The sequence below is a fragment of the Notechis scutatus genome, chromosome Z (assembly GCF_049901735.1).
Source record: "Notechis scutatus isolate UNSWTSFEM ecotype Mainland chromosome Z, rNotScu1.2, whole genome shotgun sequence".
Lineage (NCBI taxonomy): Eukaryota > Metazoa > Chordata > Lepidosauria > Squamata > Elapidae > Notechis > Notechis scutatus.
In genome coordinates, this window is record NC_142025.1 from 5,303,262 (window position 1) to 5,320,796 (window position 17,535).

The 17,535-nt window shown below is 42.0% G+C and overlaps 1 protein-coding gene across 1 annotated transcript in view; it reads right to left on the minus strand.

Moving 5' to 3' along the window:
* The window catches only part of XIRP1 (xin actin binding repeat containing 1), a 48,725-nt gene that overhangs the window by 11,283 nt on the left and 19,907 nt on the right, over nt 1–17,535 (minus strand). Inside the window, exons 3-4 of the mRNA XM_087946732.1 lie at nt 3,464–3,627; nt 1,298–1,350 (exon numbers count right to left, since the gene is read on the minus strand). The gene's annotated coding sequence lies outside the window, so the exon portion shown is untranslated. The remainder of the gene's footprint in view (nt 1–1,297; nt 1,351–3,463; nt 3,628–17,535) is intronic.

The following is a 17,535-nucleotide window of genomic DNA, read 5'->3' on the forward strand; positions in this document are numbered from 1 at the left end:
AACCCCCAGAAGCCCAGCCCTGGTTCTATGCTTGTTGAAGTAATTATTATTGAAAGAATTATATATTGGAGCTTAGGGGGTCTGTGTGGTGCCATGGTTTTCATATAGGTAGCCCTGGACTTATGATAGTCCTAAACTTACGACGGATCACTTATTGACCGACTGAAGTTCTGACATGTGGGAGACGTGCAACCTGGATTTGAAGTTCTGATGGTCCAATTCCTCCCCCCTCTCTCTGCAATTGAGTCCCTTTGATGGATATTTGCAACTGAACCGCACCCACAGGAAGTGGCCGTGGTTAGAAGTGTGGACTTCAACTCCCAGGACTGGCTGGGGAATTCTGGGAGTTGAAGTCTGCACACCTGAAAGCTGCCAAGGTTGAAAACGGGATGATTTTTCAATTTCCCTATTTAGTCTACAGCTCTGTGATTTCCTGGTGCACACTTCACTTACCATAGTTCACTTAGTGAGTGTTCACAGTTACAACGACACTGAGAAAGGTGACTTATGATTGTTTTCCACACTCAGAGCCATTGCAGCATCCCTGTGGTCATAGGATCAAAATTCCCCTGCTTGGCAACTGACTCATTTATGACGGTTGCAATGTCCCAGTTCATGGGGATCACCTTTTGCAAATTTTGCACAAACAAGGTCACTGGGAAGCCAGATTCACTTAACAACCTTGTGATTAACTTAACTGCAGTGATTCACTTAACAACAGTGGTGGGAAAGGTTGTAAAATTGGGCAAAATTCACCTAACAACTATCTTACTTGGCAACAAAAAAAATTTGGACTCAATTGTGGTCATAAGGTGAGGACTACCTGTATCTTTCATGCAGCTATTAATGGGCCTGATTTTCTTTAGCTTCGTAACCCAAAGGAGGTAAGAGATGCTGGCTTCTATAGCAGGCAAAACTACAGAAAGAAGGAAGGATACAATGGAGGAAAATAGCTGGATTATTTGCTTTTCATTCCTTGCTCTCAGGACCTGATGAGTTGTGAATGGACTTGCATAATGTACAGAATCAAAGAGATCCCTGAATTAAAACACATGAATCCAAATCCTATCTCCTACACATTTTTAACATGGTGAGTTCTTCAGTTATATGCATGGACATATATTTTTCTTTTAATAAGCAAGAAACTAACATATGAGTAAGCTAGAAGAAGAAGAAACTAGTTTTGTGTTAGCGGAGTTCCAAAAACATGATTATTTTGGACATCCTAGAATCACACAACTGCAGGCAGTTAACTGCAGAAAGTGGGTTAGTCAACCATAGTCTAAGAATTTCCTACCTGCTTGCTTAGTGGTTATCAAGAGTATTATAAGGAATCTGCTGTATGAAATTCTGAATAGAATATAGAAAAACAGAAAAGCAGTTTAGGTGGTGCATGATTTATATACAGGTAGCGTATGATATAAATTTAACAACAAATTCTTTCTTTCTTTCTTTCTTTCTTTCTTTCTTTCTTTCTTTCTTTCTTTCTTTCTTTCTTTCTTTCTTTCTTTCTTTCTTTCTTTCTTTCTTCCTTCCTTCCTTCCTTCCTTCCTTCCTTCCTTCCTCCCTTCCTTCCTTTCTTCCTTTCTTTCTTCTTTCTTTCTTTCTTTCTTTCTTTAAAAATTTGGCAACTGATTCACATTTATGACGGTTACAGTATCCTGGGGTCCTGTGAACCCCCTTTGCAACCTTCTGACAAGCACAGACAATGGGGAAACTAGATCCATTTAACAACTGGATTACTAGCTGAATAATTGCAGTGATTTACTTAACAACTGTGGCAAGAAAGGTTGTAGAAGGGGAGATTACTTAATGTAACTTACTTGTTTAGCAATGGAAATTTGGGGCTCAGTGGTGGCCATAAGTTGAGGACTGCCTATATTTGCTTGTTCGTTAGGAGGCAGACTCACTTTCCCCTTATGCCAAACCATAATGCAAACACATTGCATTCGGTTCACTTTTCTGTGGTGTCCCTTTGATTGCAGAGTTCGCCAATCTTTGCCATGTTAAGATGTGTGGACTTCCAGAACACGACAGGCAGCATTGCTGGCTGGGATATTCTGGGAGTTGAAGTCCACACATCTTAACGTGGCTAAGATTGGCGAACTCTGCTTTGCTTGGTCCTTCATCCTCCTCCCCAGCCTAAGAGGGATTCACTCTTAAGTGGTCATTCGTTGGATCAACATTAGAGTGGCATTTTTCCTCCTTTTTTCCGTCACCAAGAAAAACACAGCATCAAAGTACATAAAATCTTTCGGTTTTATGATCACCCATTAATCTGGAAAAAAAAGTCAGGTTAAAAAGGCAAAGAAAATAACAATGGGGTCGTAACAATGTAGTTTTTTGTCAAATCGAGGAAGAAGCATCAGTTCAGTCACTAAGAAATGAGTAAGTGTCATAATAAATTTCAGGTGCAGAATTAAATGAATCGTAACTGGGTATCAAGGAACTGATGGAAGTTACAGATCTCTAAGTGAGAATCTGTATTCATTCCCTTTCTTCCTCCCTCCCTCCCTCTTTCTTTCTTTCTTTCTTTCTTTCTTTCTTTCTTTCTTTCTTTCTTTCTTTCTTTCTTTCCTTCCTTCCTTCCTTCCTTCCTTCCTTCCTCCCTCTATCCCTCCCTCCCTCCCTCCCTCCTTCCTTCCTTCCTCCCTTCCTCCCTCCCTCTCTCTCTCTCTCTCTCTCTCTCTTTCTTTCTTTCTTTCTTTCTTTCTTTCTTTCTTTCTTTCTTTCTTTTGTTCTTTCGTTCTTTCTTTCTTTCTCTCTCTCTCTCCCTCTCTCTCCTTCCTTCCTTCCTTCCTTCCTTCCTTCCTTCCTTCCTTCCTTCCTTCCTTCCTTCCTTCCTTCCTTCTTTTTTAGTTACTTACTTATTTACTTACTATAGCTGCTGATCTCAACCAAACGACTCTGGGCGGCTTACACATCTAATAACCCATCTGATTGTCAGCATAATTTCTGGCAAATTTGCTGGTTATAACAAGAGTTCCCTTGGGCAGTAACATACAGCATCACCCATTCGTAGTAAAGTTCATCTTTCCTGACTCGAGTCTTTGGAGATTCATATCCCATGTTTCTCAGCCAGTATGGCAAGGAACTATGGGCAGTGAAATCTACCAATTGAAAGCTGGTATAGATCTGCCTCTAAAACCTTTCTTCGTGCATTTGGATGGCAGCCGAACCCAGGATTTCTATTTTTTGCACTTTGGAGTTTGCAAATTTTTACAGGCCTCCTTTGCCCATTCCTGCTTCCCCTAACATTCAGATGCATGGGACACTTTTATATGGAGTTGGTTGCCCAAGGGGCAGTTTTGCCATGAAAGCGCATCACGGCACTGAAAAGTTTTTTGTTTTTTTTAAAGGACTTTTCCATCCGAATGAATGAACATTTGCTGGAGAAAGACATTGCTCAAATAGTTCTAGAGAGGCAGAAACATGGCAGAAATGCAAAGCATGGGAAACTCACCCACTCTGTCCGACGGTTGGTGGAACAAACAGCAGCAGCTGCTACCCGGGAAAGATAGAGAGCCGATCGTTCCTTGACGGAGAGAGATGGAGAGAATCCCCCTCCTTGAGGAGGCGTGAGACTTCTGTTATCAGAAGCAGCTAAAACTCCTGGGAATTTTTTATCTGAAAAAGGAAAAGAGGGAGAGTCCAAAAATTAAGAGGCATCTCAGGGCGCCAGCACCAGTAGATCAAGGTTTATTCCTGGGTGGTTTAGGACAGCTTTAAGACTTTCAATTCCGGGTCAGGCTGGAGGACAGCGATTCTGGCAGGACGAGGAAAGGATGTTGGACTCGCACTGCCCCAGCTCAAGTTTATCATTAGTTGTGGAGGTGCTTGGAGAACTTTTAGGCCAGTGCTTCTCTGCCTGACCAACCTACATCAAAGCACTGATGATGTTACCTAGTTGGGTAATGAAATGTCCGCAAGGAAACCATGTGAGTTCTAGTCCCACCTTAGCCATGAAAGCAACCTGGGTGGTCTTGGGCCAGTTGCTCTCTTTCACCCCCCCAACCCAGCAAGTAAGACCAGAATTATGGTTGTTAAGTAGTGCTGGACATTAAGCAGGTCATCAGGTGACCCTGAGTGATTTTATAACCTTTAGTGCAACAGTTGTTAAGTAAATGCTGCATTAAGTGATTCCGTTGTTTGCCATGGGCCTTTTTGGGTGGAAACCAGAATTAAACATTTGTTTTTCCACAAACAAACATTGGAAATCGTGGTCACATGACTGTGAGATGCTGAAAATCAATAGAATGGTTTGCCTCCAGAAATTGTGGGTGCTCCATCCCTGGAGGTTTTTAAGAAGAGAGTGGACAGCCACTTGTCTGGAACAGTATAGGGTCTCCTGTTTGAGCAGTGGGTTGGACTAGAAGACCTCCAAGGTCCCTTCCAACTCTTCTGTTACGAACAGCCACGAATGCCAGCCAGTTTCCAAGCATCCAACTTCAGGGGAAGGAGCTGGGCTACAGAACTTCAAAACCAAGTCATCTGTAGCTTTTTGGGTGGGATGTCTCAAGGGGTGGGATTCTACCGGTTCAGACTGGTTCTATAGAACCGGTTGTTACGATCCTGCACAGTTAGGAGAAGCGGCAAATTGTGGCCCTGGCTGGCCCCGCCCCTCTCTGCCTGCCCCCCCTCCCCGCCCAATCAGTCCTTATTGCGCATGTGTGACATCGCGCACATCCCTGACAGTGCTGACTGCATTCTCCCCCGCCCAGTCACTCCTTAAGATATTTCTTTTTTTTTCCTCCCGATGATCAGCTGTTCCAATGATCAGCTGTCCTGGGATCACCCTTGCTGTCTTACTGCTTCACCCAGGAGGCTTCCCTGAGGCTCAGGATGTTTTTTTTTTAAAAAAGGAGCCACACCCACCCAGTCACATGGCCATGCCCGCCTAGCCACACCCACCTAGCCATGCCCACAGAACCAGTTGTAAAAATCTTGCATGGGTGTCTCTCATAAGTTTGACCAATTGCTAAATGATTGGTCGTTAAGTAAGGACTATCTGTAGCAGGATTCGCAGTGGGGAAAAACAGGGTGAAATCTACTTTTAACCATGGGATCCTCCTTGAAGATTCTGGTCAGTCTTTTCTTTCTGGATGGACTGTCAGGATAATGGTCTAGTAGAAAAGATGCCGGACTTAAGAACAGGAAGATTCGGGTTCCAGTTCTCCTTTAGCCAGGAAATCTCACAGGCTGGTTTGGGCCAGTCCTTCCTCTTATTAGTCCAACAGCTAACATAGCGTAGTGGTGAAGAGGGCAGGACCACTCAGCCACAAAAGCTTCTTGTGAGGAGATAACGTACCATGCACTCTCTCACATCCGACCTACCTCCCAAAGTTGTTATGATACGAAACGTGGGTGGAGGAACTGACTTCTTTGATTAGAGAAAAAGCTACATTTATTGGTGACTTTTTGTATAAAAACAAATCAAATGTGATAAAAGGTTTTGAGGATTACACAGGATAGATTATAGACAGAAAGAGTTGTACGGTTCATTTAGTGACTGTTCAAAGTTGCAGCGGCACTGAAAAAAGTGAGTTATGGCCATTTTTCACCCTTAGCATCCCCATGGTCACGTGATTTACATTCAGATGCTTGGCAACTGATTCACATTTACGACGGTCGCAGTATCTTGGCAACTGATTCACATTTACGACGGTCGCAGTATCTTGGGGTCATGTGATCCCCTTTTGGGACCCTCTGACAAGCAAAGTCAATGGGGAAGCTGGATTCACTTAGCAACCATGTTACTCATTTAATAACTGCAGTGATTCACTTAACAACTGTGGCAAGAATGGTTGTAAAATGGGACAAAACTCACTTAACAAATGTCTCACTTATCAGAAGTTTTGGGCTCAAGTGTGGTCGTAGGTTGAGGACTACCTGTAGCTATGATTGTTGTGAAGAAATTTAGAAGCCACTTTTAACTTACTACTTATTTGTTAAATTTGTTTGCCGCCCATCTGGCTGAAAGGTAACTCTGTGCAGCTTATAAGATGAAAAGCAATAAAGCTATACAGAAATGATACACTTCTTTACGTCTTCCTGTTTTTCCCTCTTTCTTTTTCTATTTTTGCTTCTTACTGGACTTTTAGCCTTTTGAAGGGAGGGAGTCCTTGACCCGTCTAGACCTTGATCTGTACAGAGTCCCATGTTCATATGGCTGGGTTTTACAATGTTTTTGCCAAAAACCATTATTTAGTTCCAGTTTTTGGCAAAATAGTGAAGAGTTGCTTAACCATTGCAATGTACATTTAATAATCACCATAAAAAAAGCTCATAAAATCAGGCTGGTCTCGTGGATGATCAGCTTTACAACCAGCGTGACTTATCAGCATGCTACATTATGGTTGTAAATTGAGGACTATATCTACCGTATATAAAAATGAGGCCCTTTGAACATAAAAGACTTGCTCATCCATTCTGCACCCCCATTCCACCCTAATATAGTTTGCTCTTAGTAAGACCTCTGAAAACAATCCAGGAAGAGCAACTGGAATTCAAGTCTTTAAAAAAAAAATAAAGTTTTTTTTAAAATAAATAAAGGCAAAAACTAGAGAAGAAGAAATTCATTTCACCCCCAAATCTATGAAGAAAAATATTTTCCATAGAAACATTGATGGCAGAAAAAGAATTTGTGGTCTATTGAATCTACTTTTGAATTTGTTTTGGTTTTATTTTTAATTAATTAATTATTTTTCTATTATTACTATTATTTTTGTCGCATGATGGTCGTGTTTATCCCAAGCATGTTTAAACTCAGCTTGATGATTGAGTCACTACCTCTGCTGGAAGTTACACTGCTCTTTCTTTGAAGTAAGACTTTCTATTTTTTTTTATTAAAAAACTTTATTAAACGTTAAAAAGATATATTCGAAGTACAAAGCATTTCATTAAAAATGGAACAAAAAACGTATACATTACAAATTGGTTAGACGGTGCTTTCTTATCAAACAATATTCTAATACTTGTTTAATATATCTGGTCAGTACTCCTACTATAACCTCTTTATATTATTTTGAAATAAGACTTTCTAACATGACTGAATTTTCTAAGTTCCTTGTTGCTTAAGCACCCATTTTGAGGAAAAAAAATGAAAAAGGGAGAATCTCTTTCTTTCTCTCTCCCTCTCCCTCCCTCCCTCCCTCCCTCTCTCCCTCCCTCCTTCTTTCCCTCTCTCTACAATTTGAGCAATGCATACATTTCAGGAAAGTTGAAAAAATATCATACAGGTCTTGTTAAATTGGAAAGGGAGATAAACTGTGGTTCTTCAGTAAATTGTTCACAAAGGGTAAATCATTCTTGAGTCAGGAGAAAAATATACAGGTGGTCCTCAACTTACAACCACAACTGAGCCCAAAATTTATGTTGCTAAATGAGAAATAAGTGAGTTTTGCCCCATTTTACGACTTTTCTTGCCACGTATGTTAAGTGGATCACTGCAGATGAGTTAAATTAGTAACACGGTTATTAAGTGAATCTGGCTTTCCCATGAACTTTGCTTGTCCAAAGGGCGCCAAAGGGAATCACGCGACCGTCATAAATTTGAGCCAGTTGCCAAGCAACCCAAAAATTTTTTGGGGGGGAGGGGGATATATTTTTTATTGTTTGCAACTGTAAATACACAATGGTGCTGCCATTTTGGTGTTACATATACCAAACATACAAAGATATTGCTAAACCATTAACTTTCATATTATTAACACAGTATTTGCTTTTTGGTTCTATTCATTTTGTCTATTTTTTTCCCAACTTTTTTTTTGTAGCCACTGATAAAACTTATTCCATGTTTCATAGTAAGCTGATTCCCCTTCATTCTTCAATTCTAAAGTTAACTTATCCGATTCTGCACAGGCTATTATTTTCTTTTATTATTTCTCTTTCTGGTGGTGTGGTTTCATTTTTCCAATGCCGCACATATATCATTCTCGCCGCTATCAAAACGTGTATAATTAAATATGGTATATCTTTCCTATACAACCAAATTTTGATCCTGTGACCCTGGGATGGCTGCAACAGTCATGTGGGTGAAAAACAGTCCTAAGTTACTTTTTTCAGTGCCATTGTAACTTCGAACGGTCATTAAATGAACCATTGCAAGTCAAGGACTAACTGTAAAGGGAAAATAACTGCATACACCTCCAACTGCACCATCTCCTCAAAGAACGCTGGACAGACAGAAAACTTCATCCCTGTATTAGCTGTGAAATGTGGTATCTTCATTATTGAACCCCATTTTTTTGCATCTTCTGCCTTTGTTCCTAGTAAATCTCCTCCTGGGATTATTCACCCCTGGAGGCCAGCTGAGATGATGCCAGAAGATGGGAGATACTGCAGGCAGTCCTTGACTTACAATCATCATTTAGCAACCATTCGAAGTTACAACCGCATTGAGAAAAGTCACGGCCATTTCCCCACACTTACAACCGTCACGGCATTCCCCACAGTCATATGATCATGTGACTGGCATTTACAGGATCCCGGAGTCACCTGATCACCATTCGTAATCTTCCCAGCCAACTTCTAACAGGCAAAGTCGATGTGGGGAAGCCGGATTCGCTTAATGACTGCAGGATTCACTTAACCCCTACTGGAATTCCCTTAACAGCCATGGCAAAAAAAAAAAGTTGGTAAAATCAGGTGTGACTCATTAAACGATTGCCTTGCTTAGCGATGGAAACTCTGTGGTCGTAAGTCGAGAACTGCCTGTACTTTAATGCTGTCATAATTAAGGAGGACATGAAGCTGTCTCGCTCGTGGGTTGTGAATGGGATGAAGACAACACTGTGGAGACAATGTCCTCACGAGGTGTGGGCATGACCAAAACCTTCCCTGAGTTGAATGTGACTCCTATCTGTATCTTCCAGGTAGCAATATACTTAGTCCTCGACTTACAACAGTGATACTCAAAGTTACAATGCCACTGAAAAAAGTGACTTAGGAACATTCTTCACACTTTTGACCAGGGGGTCCCCAAACTTGGCAACTTTAAGACTTGTGGACTTCAACTCCCAGAATTCTCCACAAGTCCACAAGTCTTAAAGTTGCCAAGTTTGGAGGCCTCTGCTTTTGAGCATTGCGGCATCCCGTGGCCAAGGGATCAAATTTCAGATGCTTGGCAATTGACTCATATTTAGGACAGTTGCCGTAACTCGGGGTCATGGGATCCCATTTTGTGACCTTCTGACAAGCAGAGTCAGAATGGGGAAGCCGAATTAAATCGCCTTGTTACTAACCTAACAACTAGAGTGATACACATAAAACCGTGGCAAGAAAAGTCATAAAATGGAGCACAGTTCACTTAATGTCATGCTTAGCACCACCAATTTGTGGTCTCCGTTGGGATCTACTCATACGCAAATGGTTTGCCATTGCTTTCCTAGGTCCTTCTATACCTCCCATCTTGTGGTTAGATCTGGGTGCATTCTGTAACGCCCAAGGCTCCTTTTTCCAAGAGGCAACTGGACTTTCTTTGTTTTTCTTTTGAAGACCTTTCGCTTCTCATACCCAGGAAGCTTCTCCGGCTCTGAGCTGAAGGATCTTCTTGGAGGAGAAGTGAAACGTCTTCAAAGAAAAACAAAGGAAGTCCAGCTGCCTCTTGAAAAAACACCTTTGGGATAACCGTGACCTGGATGACTTAACACTCTCTCTTTGCAGTCTTTCTCCTCCTCCCCAACACACACAACAAGATTTAAAAAGTTGAAACCAGCAGAGAGAGGGAGAAGAACGCCAACCTGTCTGAATTAATGCTGTTTCAGGCTTCCAAGCATCCCTTCTGAAGGCAGCTCTGACCCCCTTCTCTCCCCCCACACCCACTTCGGCTGCTGGTGACTCAGGCCTCAAACAATGCAACCCACCTGTTCAAGGCCATCTTCTCTTGCCCCAAGACCAGTGACCTGCTGCATTCATCCCGTTGGTGTCATCAGAAAGAACTTTTCAAAAAAGATGCAGCCAATGCGCCTCAGTGCTGGATATGCCCAAGAGCATTTCGTCCACTTTAAAAGGGACAGTTTCTGCTCTGAACAAATATGCTTCCCTAAGCAAAACGTCTATTGTGTCCCTGTGTAAGCTTGGTGTCAGCCCAGTGCCAATTCCATGGTAATAGAAATATGCGGTATAGAACACGGAGTAAGTCCCTTTTTGTCCTCTCTTTCCTCCTCCTCCTCCTCCTCCTCTGACATATTTTTCCCTTAGATCTCAGAAGCGGTGGATTCCCACATGACTTAAAACTATCTGGGTTCTAAATGCAATCTCTTTGCCTGCTTCACTCCATCTTTATGGTTGCTACATGCATGCATATCTATGGAGATTCTGGCATGACCTCTTGTGTTTCTCTTCAGGTGGCTCCGAATTTTTCGGGGCAACTGAATTCCTGGCAGTGGTTTTGATGGATCTACATGATCTGTTTGGCTGTGATTATTAAAGATTGCCCCATTTTGATCACAATTCCTCATGTAGATTGTAAGATCGCCATTCCTCATGTAGATTGTATGTTATCTCAAATCAGGGAGTTGAAATCCATACATTTGAAAGTCCCCGAGTCTGAAAACATTGCTCTAGAGCTCTCCAGGGTTTGTTTGTTTTTTGCCAAAAGAGGGATTTGTGCCAGAATATTGTTCATTGAACAAATGAGTTGGATGAGACCACTTAAGGACTGTCTATGGAGATTCTCAATCATCCAGGTCATAGTTGCATCAAAGGTGTTTTTCCAACTGGAAAGGCAGCTGGACTTCCTTAATGTTTTTCCCCTTTGAAACATTTCACTTCTCATCCAAGAAGCTTCTTCAGTCTTAACTGACTGAATTTCCACCCTTCAGTTAGAATGAAGAAGTTTTTTGGGTGAGAAACGAAACGTTTTCAAAGAAGAAGAAAAACAAACCACACCAAGGAAACTAGTTGCCTTTTGGAATAAAACACCTTTGAGGTGCACCCTTCATGCAAAGACTCTTGAGAAATTCCAGAAACCTCACCAAAATTCCTTTGAGATCTTTTAAAACAATGTTTCTCAACCTTAGCAACTTTAAGACGTGTGGACTTCAACTCCCAGAATTCCTCAGCTAGCATGTTGGTTGGGGACATCCGGGAGTTGAAGTCCATGGCACCAGCTAGCAAATTCTGGGAAATTTCTTTTCTTTTCTTTTATTGGCATCTACAGAGGTCATGCAATTACTGATATACAACACTAATAAATATGTTATACCAGGGGTGTCAACCTTAAGGCCTGGGGGCTGGATCCGGACCTCCAGGTGCTTAGATCTGGCCTGCAGGGCTGCCCTGGAAACAGCGAAGGACCAACTCTCAGTCCTTCTTCCTTCCCAAGCTCTGTTTTTGCTGGCAGAGGGTTGCAGGAGGCAGTCACAACTGAAACGGAGCTCGGGAGCCCGTTTTCACTGGCAGTGCTCAGGACACCACAGGTGCCCCGACATGAGTGACATTGAGTTGGCCACGTCCTCTGTGGCCACGCCCCCTCAGCCCCCCAAGGTCAAACACAACCCGGATGCGGCCCTCAATGAAATCGAGTTTGACACCCCTGCGTTATACATACAAACAGAAATACAATAGACAAGATAAAACATTAACTTAGAGTAAAACCATTATAAAATTGCCATAATAGGGCACCATTGAGTTGCAATATGATAGATGTCATAGTCCAACATCTAAAGAAGCTAACCATCTAACTCAGGGCTGTCAAACTCATGGTCCACGGGTCGGATGCGTTACACAGTGGCCACGCCCATCCCTGGTTTAGCAAAGGGGAAAAAAGTCCTGATACATCATGTGACACCACTGTGATGATGCAAGTTTGACACCCCTGTTCTAGCTGCTTGTGATGTGGCTGTGATGAGATCATCCCAGGTGCCTTAACTTTCCTAAGGAGACATTCTCCATCTATAAGCAATACATTTTGCTCCAGGGCATCACAATTGCATTGTGGACTCTCAGCCATTCCCTACTTAAAAGAGATTTGCCTTATTCCTGGCATGTCCTCTTGTGTTTCTCTTCAGGTGGCTTTGCATTTTTTGGGGCAACTGCATTCCTGGCAGTGGTTTTGTTGGATCTACACGATCTGTTTGGTTGTGGTTATTAAAGATTGCCCATTCCTCATGTAGATTGTAAGGCTGTGGTGTGTTACCCTAAACCTGGGAGTTGAAATCCATACATTTGAAAGTCCCTGAGGCTGAAAAACATTGAATAGAATAGAATAATAGTGTCAGCCTTGGAAGTCATATTGTTCTTAGAAGCTTCCAGGTTGCCACATTTATTTATTTATTTATTTATTTATTTATTTATTTATTTATTTATTTATTTATTTATTTATTTATTTATTTATTTATTTATTTATTTATTTATTTATTTATTTATTTATTTATTTATTTAATTTGCCAATTGTTTACAAGATAATAAGTATAAGTGTATACATAGTTGTGAATACATGAAATGGGTACATATAAGAAAAATAAAAGAAGAATAAGAGAAACAATAGGACAGGGACGGTAGGCATGTTGGTGCGCTTATGCATGCCCCCTACAGACCTCTTAGGAAAGGGGTGAGGTCAATAGTAGACAATCTAAGGTTAAAGTTTTTGGGGTTACTGCCTGGGAATTTGGGAGGGGGGATTTCTTAGTGAGTAGAAGAGTAGACTCAACAACATTCCCTCCTTAAAACTCAAGGACAAGTTATCCTGCACCTGGAGAGGAGTGTCTGGAGGAATGGCTCCAGGTGGGACGATGTTTGGCTGGGTCATGTGATAGACTGATGGGTGCAGGGGATGAATCTTTGAATTTATCTTGGGGAAGGGAAAACCCGGAACCCTCAGATTCGGGTTTTCCCAGGTGTGCCAGTATGACTTCTCCAATAAATTCTTACTTGGATGGACTTTTGTCTCTGAGTGCTGAATGAGTATGGGGTTTTTGTTAGAATGCTGACAAACAGAGTTAGAGGGGACCTTGGAGGTCTTCTAGTCCAACCCACTGCTTAGGCAGGAAGCCCTATACCATTTCAGACAAATCCAAGCTCTTCTTAAAAAGTATTCCGGTGTTGGAGCATTTACAAGCTCTGGAGGCAAGTTGTTCCACTGATTCATTGTTCTAACCTTTGCTTTAAAGTTTTTCATGAGTTTTTCCAAAAGAGGGATTTGTGCCAAGAATATTGTTGGTTTTGAACAAATGTGTTGGATGAGACCCCTTAAGGACTGTCTAGGGAGGTTCTCAATCATCCAGGCCATGGTTGTCCCAAAGATAGCCTTTCCCCCTGTTGCCACAAATTCAGCTTGGCAATCTCTTTGTTCTTCTGTGTTCCATGCCTTGGTTAACCTCATCCCCAAAACCCCTCAGGCTTTCTCTCCCCCCCCCTGTTATCTTGGAGAGGGGTGAATTGTAGAGACTGGCAGGGTCAGGGAAAAGGGACAACAGAGACAAGAGACGAACTAGCAACGAGGTTGGCACAAGCATACCAGGGTCTGTTGACTCAGGGATGGGTGAGAGACACTTAGATGCCTTTTCCCACTGTACCTGCCCCCTGCACCTGTACCTTCCCCCCGCCCTCTGCAGGGTCTCTTAACCTCTTTCTTGGTGCCATGTTCCCATGATGTCCTTCAGCTCGTGCCCTTCCTGGAACCAGCCTCATTCATCTTTAGCTCTTCTGGTGTGAAAGTGGTGTCTTGTCATTGCCAAGTGTTGAAGATTACCTATAATCCTCCTTCCCTCCCTTCCTCCCTCTCCTTCTTTCTTTCTTTCTTTCCTTCCTTCCTTCCTTCCTTCCTTCCTTCCTTCCTTCCTTCCTTCCTTCCTTCCTTCCTTCCTTCCTTCCTTCCTTTCTTCATATTATCTTCCTTCCATCTTTTATTATCTTCCACCCACCCATCCATCTCTATTATCTTCTGCCCTCTCTCCCTCCCCTGTTATCTTCCTTCCTTCCTTCCTTCCTTCCATCCATCCATCCATCCATCCATCCATCTCTATTATCTTCCTCCCTCCCTCCCACCCTTCCTCCCTTCCTCGAAAATTAATCAGTAGAACAACTTGCGTCCAGAAGTTGTAGATGCTCCAACACTGAAGTTTTAAAGAAGAGATTAGACAACCATTTGTCTGAAATGGTATAGAGTTTCCTGCCTGAGCAGGGGGTTGGACTAGAAGACCTTCAAGGTCCCTTCCAACTCTGTTATTCTATTCTATTCTATTCTATTCTATTCTATTCTATTCTATTCTATTCTATTCTATTCTACTCGATTCGATATTCCATATTCTACTCTACTGTACTCTACTCTACTCTACTCTACTGTACTCTACTCTACTCTATTCTATTCTACTTTATTTTACTTTAGTTCCTACTCTGATCTGCCTCAAAAGACTGTCTTATTTCAAGACACAAGTTGGAAAACAGAACCAGCGCTGATTCTTCCAGTTGTGCCCGCCCTTCACACAAACCAGATTTTTAACAACTAGCTCGGCTCTGCTCTTGCCCCAAGGCATGCTGGCCTCTTGACTGATGACCCCTCCAGCACCATCCCAGTCTTTAAATGGCCTGGGGAATCTGTGGCTGGAAGTTAAGGAATTCAGTTGTGTGGCCTGTCCCTTAATCCCTCTGGCCGTTGCTTGCCTGGTGGATAATTTGAGCCCCAATGCAGACCCACTGACTGCTGGCGCCGCTTATATGCCTGGTGTTGTTGACTCCTCATAGATGGATAAGCAGTAATAATAGCTGGAGGAGAAGCCAATGTGGCAGCCAAAGAGAGCTCTGTCTGCCTGCAGGCCGCATTCATTTAAGGACTATCAGCTCAATTGCCTTTTTCCCCTCCTGTCCCTTCTGCACGCGAGTTGGCTATTGTTCCCAGCATCCAAGCCCTAATCCTGTCTACATTCCTGGTCCAGCAAGTCCTTGCCACTTCCTGATCACCAATCATGGTTAGAAACAGATGGCAAAAAATTACAGGCTGGTAAAAAGAGATGGGTTGACTTGAATCATCTCACAGAACATAGAATAACAGGGTTGGGAGGGGCCACGGAGGGCTTCTAGTCCAGCCCCCTGATCAATTTCAGACAGATAGTTGTTTAGTCTCTTTTTTAAAAAAAGCCTCCAGTGATGAACACAACCAGATTTCTCCACCAGGTGTTCCTTTCGCTGCGCTTTTGAAATAGCAACTTTGGGAATTCTCTCCCCAGCCCAGTTTTTGATGGACCGTCAGTTTTTGGACATCACAGGTCCAAATCCCTTGGAGGCCATGGGTTCAGGAGCAATTCAAATGAAAGATTTGGACCTAACTAAGGAGAAATTTCCCAATGGTGAGAACAATCAACCAGTGGAGCAACTTGCCTTCAAGAACTTGTGAGTGGCCCCATCACTGGAGGCTTTCAAGAAAAGATAGGACCAGTGTTTTGTCTGGAATGGTATAAATTCTCCTTCTCGAGGAAAGGGTTGGACTAGATGACCTCCAAAGTCTCTTCCAACTCTTATTCTATATTCTATTCTTTCCCGATCTTTGGAATAAAAGAGCTTTGCAGGTTGATGTGTAGCTGCATAGTTCTGAATGAAAGAATAACAAGAGTTGGAATGCAGAGGTGGGTATTCAGCAGGTTCTGACCAGTTCTGGAGAACTGGTAGTGGAAATTTTGAGTAGTTCGGAGAACCGGCAAAATCCCACCTCTGACTGGAGATTTTACAGTATCCTTCCCCATCAAACCACGCTCACCGGTAGTAAAAAAAAAAAAGAATCCTACCACAGGTTGGAAGTGACATTGCAGGTCTTCTGCTCAGGCACGATCTATGTCAGGAGTCCCCAAACTTGGCAACTTTAAGACTTGTGGACTTCAACTCCCATAGCTGGCTGGAGAATTCAGGGAATTGAAGTTTACAAGTCTTAAAGTTGCCAAGTTTGGAGACCTCTGATCTATCTCATCTATAGTCCTATGGCTGATTCTTATACAAGTAGTCCCTGGCTTACTAGTCTCATTCCCTTAACAACCATTCAAGATTATGATAAAAAGTGATTTACTACTAAAAAGAGTGATTTAAAAGGTCCTCTTGTTTGTTTATTAAATTTACATGCTGCCCACCTCACTACCCAAAGCAGCTTACTTAAAATCATTGCAGCTTTATGAAATCAAAATTTGGGCATGTATATAGAATGGTTGCTGTGTCCCAGGGTCATGTGATGGCTGATTCCAGGGCGATTATGAGAAGCAAAGATTCACTTAATAACTACAACAACAAAAAAGATCACAACTCACTTAGCAATTGCCCCTTTTAGCGATGGAAGTTCCCAGTGCCAATTATGGTTGCATATTGCAGCATCCTATAATGGGGAGGTAGGAGCTAAGCAATTCCCAGTTCATGACTATACAGGTAGTCCTCAACATAAGACAGTAATTGGGATCAACATTTGAGTTGTTAAGTGAGTCACACCTGATTTTATGGGTTGGTGTTTTTTTTTTTTGCCAACCTTGTTAAGCAAATCAGTGCAGTCATTAAGCGAATCTGGCTTCCTCTATTAATTGTTTTTTTTTTTTTGAGCCGGCTGGAAGATCACATGTCCTTGGATACTGTAACCACCATATATAGGTGTTGCCAGATGTTCAAATTTTGATCACATGGCCATGTGGAAACTGTGATGGCTGTAAGTGTGAGGATAAGTCATAAGTCTCTTTTTTCAGTGGCATTTTAATGTTGAATGGTCACTTAACAAATGTTGTAAATCAAGGACTGCCCAATTCAGCAACCCCACTTGCAACAAGGCATGTGCACATTGCGTATCCATAACAAATACTGAGACTATCTATACATTTCAGCAATTACATTTTTTATGTATATTTTTCCAAAGTTTTCAATGTGAAAAGGCATTTGGCCCAAGGTTTCTGGTTTTTTGCACCATTGTTTTCAGTCAAACTCTTTTTCAATCTTAATTTCTACAATGCTAAATTTGGAGAGAAATCAAGATGCTTATCTTGGGTTTAGCTCCATTCCTCATTCAGCTGCAGCAAGCGACCTCCCAAACAGCAGTGGATAAATATAGACTTAACTATCCGAAACACCAGTTTTATCATTTTATATGAGAAGAATTGATCATACAGGAGAATTGTGCACCCAAATCAAGAAATGTTTCATCAAGGCAATAAAAACAGCAGGATTGCCAGGCTGAACAAATGCAAAGGGAGGATTAAATCCATTCTACATTTGGGAAGTCGTTTAATCTCGGACTCCACCTAGAATGGACTTTGCAATGAGTGAAATTTTGGTTTTGCATTTGAAGTTGAGAAGGGCCTGGAGAGAGCTGAAGTCAAAATAACCTGAAAGAACCTCATGCCCTTGAGAAAAGAAAAGTTAAAACGAATTCCTGGATCTAAAATATAATTGAATAATAATCCACAATTTTGGAATTGGGGGGGGGGAGTTATGTCCTTTTAAACTTCCGAAATGCAGTTTATATTTGAGGCATTTTCCCCAGGCAAGTTATCTTTGACCCAGAGAGAATAAGAGCAAGTTTGAAATAACACAGCCCTTCTATTTCTGACTCAAAAATTCAAGGGCGGCTCT